The sequence below is a fragment of the Pempheris klunzingeri genome, chromosome 10, assembly GCF_042242105.1.
Source record: "Pempheris klunzingeri isolate RE-2024b chromosome 10, fPemKlu1.hap1, whole genome shotgun sequence".
In the NCBI taxonomy this organism is placed as follows: domain Eukaryota; kingdom Metazoa; phylum Chordata; class Actinopteri; order Acropomatiformes; family Pempheridae; genus Pempheris; species Pempheris klunzingeri.
The window spans coordinates 21,021,080-21,027,479 of NC_092021.1; positions in this window are offsets into that span (position 1 = coordinate 21,021,080).

Consider the following 6,400-nt stretch of genomic DNA (forward strand, 5'->3'; position numbering starts at 1 on the left):
TTCCGTGTTTCAAAGGGAAGTTTCATTTGAGTATGAGTTTCTTTTGTTTCCTGCACATTGACTTGTGGACCTGTTTAAGATGAGCCCTGCACTCATAAGAAAGATAAAAACTCAACATATTTTGCCCTTTAGCATGTTAGCATTGTCAATGTGTGAAGTGTGAGGCTTTCACATTGACCTGTAACAAACAGGGAAATTCTCACACATTTTAGATACTAGAATCAGTTTCATCACACAGCATTAAAAATGCTTTGACACACATTACGAGGCTGATTGATTAAACAGCAGGAACACCTCATCAACAAACCCCATGGTTTAAAAATAATAATAATCAACTTGTTGCCAGTCATAACTTTGATGCAAAACTTTAGAGCAGTTTGTGGAATAAAAGAAATCAGTGAATGTTGTTCTATCAGTAAATGCTCCATCTGAGGAGAGACACCGTGTATTGTCATTAGATGTGTCAGTACAATTTGAATATTTCTGTCTTCATGCACTGTTGATGCTGAGACAAAGATCACTTCTTTAGTTGTACATTCCCACATCTGCACACACAGTGTTTCCTTTTATCACTACAGGGTTGTGCTGTAAGAGTCAGAGGTACTACTCCTGCATTACTATACAAACTGACTCCAGTGGCAAAAAACTTCGAGCTTTTCATACTAATCGATCAGACCAGTGTTTCCCCATCTTGGAGGTCCATGGCCCTGCATGTTTTAAGTGCTTCTCTGCTCCAGCGCACATGATTCAAATAAATGAGTTACAGGTTTCTGCAGAGCTTGATGACCATCTGGCTATTTAAATCCAGTGTGTTCGAGCAGTGAAACATTGAAAACATGCAGGGCCCACGGACCAGGATTAGGAAACACTGGATTAGATGATTAGATGAAAAATTTGGATGATTGATTCAATCAGTTTTGGTCATTTTTTAAAGTAAAAATGGAAGATTGGCTGGTTCCAGAATATCTCTGAATATAGTGTATTCCAGTACAACACCACCACCAACTATGAACTCATTGCTAAAACATATAACTGAATTTAACACCTCTATGATAGGAATCATAAAAGTAGACCGGACAGTTTTGGATTGCATTAGATTGAACAGGTGTACCTAATAAAGTGACCACTGAGTGTACAGACTGGCTCTGTGCTCTTCTCTTTGAACTGTGTTAACTAAACTGATTACAGAAACTCTCTATCTGTCTCTGGATCATTCTGTTTTCTCATGCATGCTCACACAAACCAGGAAGCAGAGAGAGCAGAAAAACAACAGTATTTTTCCTGTGGACCAGAGTGCAAATGTAGGGATGCTCAGGGAGTGGAGGGATAAGAGATGCCCGGAGCAAGTCTCCACAGCCACACAGTAGCACCCTTGGATACAAACCCATGGCGACAGGACCTCAAAGGCACAACGGCATCCCTGGACGCCGCCTGTTTAGTACACAGCCGGTCTCAAGGGTCGTCCCTCCTGACAACACACACACTCACTCTCTCCCTTTTTCCTCTGTCTCTCACACACACAGCCTAAACGGGGAAGATGGAGAGACGTTGGGAGAGAACGAATGGGCCTGAGCTACGTTGTTTATCCCTGCAGCTTGCTTTGGTTACCATGGAGATCCTGTGGGTTTTCCAGATTCCTGCAGGTAGAGAGACAAAGGTAGATTACTTTCTGAAAAGACGCCTCTCATTAAGGCTCTAATTAATGGGTTTTTTTCATAGTTAATAAACAATTTACTAATACCTCGTAGATACAGGTGTAAGCCTTTAACCAGAACAGCTTTTGGATTGCCAAGTTATTTTTGTAAATCCCTCATGGTGATGCTAAAAAATGTTGGCAATCCAATAATAAATCCTCAACACATCTGCACTAGTTCCTTATAAGGCCACATCAAATGTTAACAAGTCATTCTGTGCTATAAATGTTAAAAAGTCATTACTAAATATTTTTACATCCATATAAATGTTGATAAGTTGTAATCAATTCTGGTTCAGATGTTCTGCAGCCGTCTACCAGAATAAAAGCGGTCGTATATTAAAGGGTCTTTTCTATGAACTGAAGAGCTAAAAAACAAAGAGGAGGATAACCTGCATAGCATGAATGACTTAGAAGTGATTTATAAAGCGTTAGTCTATTTAAAAAAAGGGCCAGTAATGACGTCTAATACATATGGATATCTCTTAGTGCCATCAGTATTGGGCCTTCATTGCAACCAAATACATTCTAACCAAGGGCTCCTGCTACTACTGTTTAATTGATTCAATGCTTAATTAATGCTAAGTAGAGATTATTTGTAGGAGATAACCGGCATTACTGAGTTTGATAACCTTGTGTATGGTCTTTGTTATAGGCCACCTAGAGGTGCCTCACGACCTTGGCAGCATCCATGCAACAGTGGGTGAAACCATGTCAGTATACGCTGAGCAGACAGCCCCACGCTGTGGCCAGAGTGAGAAGTGGAGCTGTAACCTCACACCATGCCAGGTCCTGCATGACTGTCATATGTAGCTTATCATAAATGTTTTATTTGTCCTTTTGCATCAGAACAAACACAATGAGAGTGCTGGATTATGTATTCTTGCTTTATTACACCTCCTCAACACACACACACACACACACACATAACACATACACAACTAAACTAGAGCCATAAAATATTTGGCATCACTGCTAGAAAAGTGACTCAAATTACTTTTAATTGATTATCAAAAGAGTTGACTATTATTCTTTCAGACAGTAGAGTAATTTAGCTCTAATGTGTCCCAGTGTGTCCTCATCACATCCCTCTTTGTGTTAGGATTTGCATGTTCTCCTGTTTTCTTCCTGCACAGGCTCCAGTTTCCTCCCACAGTCAAACATGCAGTTCAGGCTGGATAGAACATCTAAACTGGTTATGGGTGGGAATGTTATCTGCCCTGGGTTTTTCTGAGCCTTTCACCCTCTGCGGCCTCCAAAGCAGGTACAAGCTGAGATAGCAGGTAGATAGAAAAAGAGGAGATGATGTGATATATGGTTCCCGACTGCTTTTGCTCTTGAAATATTACGTGATGTCGACTTGTATCCCTGCAATGTTGCTTACAGCTTCTATGTGGCCACATTTTTCCTTTTCAGATTGTTATATTAGGAGAATTTAGATCCCTGAGGATGTGAAAACATCCTGCTTTTCACAAAAATTGAGACAAATCAAAAAATTTTCATAATTTTTAATGAATTCTCTTTTCTTTTCTCATATTCATCGGGTTGGGAGCATCTCTTGGGATAGACTGAAAGCCATTATTATTATTTCAAATCCAGCTGTCTTGACTACATTTACCTGCCTATTTTGAATCACCATTTATTAAATTACGTCTTAAAAATGTAACCAAATTCAAATATAGTGTGTTTACTGAAGCTGGTGCTCCATATCTGACTCTCTCAGCCGCTTCCCCTTTTGAACCGAGGCCTTTCCAGCACACCAGCCTGTGGCGTGGTTATAATAAACGGATAAATGCAAAGCCTCGCAGAGAAAGCCTATTCATGTCATGCTGAAGTGTCCTAACAACTGCTTGGACTGGCTTGTCCCGCTTGTGTGATGTCATCCAATGGATGAGTGGCTGGCGGCTGCGATGCGCATGTATGCAGTCCACCGCCTGAGCGCATCACGGCGAACCGCACTTGACAGCCTGCCAGGTTAGAGGGGAGGGAGGGGGGGGAAACACACCAATCAAGGGAGGGAACCAGACCTGCTGAATCTCCACCAGCCAGCCGTCATCCGCGTCCACCGGAGGTAGAGGGTTTCCCGCAGCCTGTATCTCTCCTTCTCTCCCTCTTTCTCTCTCTCTCATCGACATCTCATGCATCATTTTTTTGGATTAATTGTGTGTCTGTTCTGACGCACAGATGACAGCGTAACCGGGGCAGTAAAGCTGCTCAGAAACACCAACACAGCCGCTTTGTTGAGAAGGATCTGTTGTGACTGGACATGAATTCGGCGGAACAGACGGTTACATGGTTGATCACGCTCGGGGTGCTGGAGTCGCCGAAGAAGACCATCTCGGATCCTGAAGCGTTTCTGCAGAGCTCCCTGAAAGATGGGGTGGTCTTGTGCAGGCTGCTGGAGCGGCTCAGCCCGGGGTCCACGGAGAAAGTAAGGGCAATATACCCCCCCACACACAGACACACACACACACACACACACACACACACACACACACACACACTCCCCTCTGCATAACCAACCGCCCGCCCCGTCGGCGTGTCTCTGTGCTGCCCAGATCCGCGAAACCGACGCGGTTTGTTGTCTGGCTTCTCTTTCTGCTCAGTGGTCCATGAGGCGATTTCTTTTGTAGGTCACGGCAGCTCGGGTTATTGTCTGCGAAAACAGCACTATATATGGTGACACACACGCATGTCAGCGTGTGCAAAGAGAGAAAAAAAGGCCGCTGTTTCCACTGCGTATTGATCCGCTATAAATGAGGCAGCAGGAGAAAAAAAAAGAGCCTGATTGATCAAATGTATCGGGAGCTGTTAGATCCACTTGTGGTCTCAGTCATGAAGGCCTGGTGTTAGATGCTTCCACTGCAGCTCCAAACACTCAACAGATTCATCGTTTGAAGCCCCTGTTTATTCTTTTTTTTTTTTTTTTTTTTAATTCCCCCTTTAATCCAGGGCGATGTGGCTTTTGTATCAGTGTATGTTAATGCACACAGTGTGAGCAGCCAGGGATGAGCAGCTATCTGCCCACAGACCACAGCAATAATAGTGGGCCGCCATTGACTGCAAAGGCGCACAGACAGAGATGGACCCTCTCCCCAGTTAAAGCAACAGCGCAGTGTTTGTGTGTGTCAATGTAAAGCGTCAGCCAGTTTAGACAGCCACCCAAGGGAGCCAATGTTTTCCTGAAAAGAGGATGGTGTGTGTGTGTGTGTGTGTGTGTGTGTGTTTGCTCCTGAGCTGGAGGTATTTGCCTGTTAAAAGGAATAACAGGTTCCTCCATTTTCGCCCTCGCACCGACAATGGGCTGTTGTTTAATATCTGTGACACAACCAAATGATGTTTCACCATTTTGCACACAGGAGGGGATTTGGTGTAGGTTTAAAGGCAGCTTATCTAAATGATGGTATTGTGCTGTATAATACTGCCTCATCCTGGTGGATTTCAGCAAGTCAGTTGGCTTAATGGGCCAATATATCACTGATATAAATTCTATTAAGTCTGCTGCCATCTTATTTGGGGATGATTCAATATGTTTTATGGACACATAACTGGTAAAAACGTAGAAAGCTGCCATATGTTGAATGCCTCTGCTCTTCCCTACAACAACATTATCATATTATCAAACTAACTATTGGCTCAAAATATCACAAACTGAGTTTTATTACAGTTTTTATTACAGCAGACAGCTTTTTGTAACTTTTTACTAACTAACTAATTTTTTTGAAGTGGCCACTTCAAAAAACGCCTCTATGATAATAATAACAACAATAATGATGCCACAGCCAGTCAGATATTGAATTTTTGTTGATACAGTAGCGATATATCGGTGAGGATCCCATTAATTTCCTTATGAAGGCATTGTGACCCATATTCTTTATATTGAGAGGGACATTTACAGTGGAAAAATTAACTTTCAGTGCTCTCTGGTGGACAAACTATGTAATGGTGGCACTTTCTAAATTAACCTTTAGCAGGCAAACCTGCTTTGGGAGCTGCACGGTGGTTAGCACGGCTGCCCCACGGCAAGAAGGTTACAGGTTTGAAGTTACAGGTTTGTGGTTTAAATCTGAAGCCTTTTTGTGTGGAGTCAGTGTGCATGTTCTCACCGTGTTTGAGTGGGTTCTCTCCTACTTCCTGCAGTCCAAAGACACGCATGTTAGGTTAAGTGGTGACTAAATTTCATGTAGGTGTGAGTGTGAATGTTTGTCTGTCTCTATGTGTCGGCCCTGTGATTGACTGGCGACCAGTCCAGGGTGAACCCAGCCTCTCACCCCCCCGTGACCCTAAAGGATAAGCGGTAGACATAGATAGATAGATAGACAATGGATGGATACCTGCTTTGACATTTTCTGTTACTTATTGGTGGACATATGCACAGATATGATATATCGGTGATAAGCTGACATTGGCTGATATATCTGCCTGGCTGATTTATCAGTTATGCTCTAAATGCGACTACTACCACTACTTCTACCATTACTACTACTAATAATACTCAGTGTCATCCCCATGCTGTGTTTCTCACTTTTCCTGGACTGGTCGTTCATTAGCGAGTCATATCTCTGCCACTGTCCCATGCCCGCACTCCACTCCACTTCACTTCGCTCTTGGCGTGTGCAGCACTAAATGTGGCCCAGAGGGAAGTGGGAGGTGTGGGCCACAGCTGGGTCAGATGTCAGTTGCTATCACAGTAGATACCAAGAAACC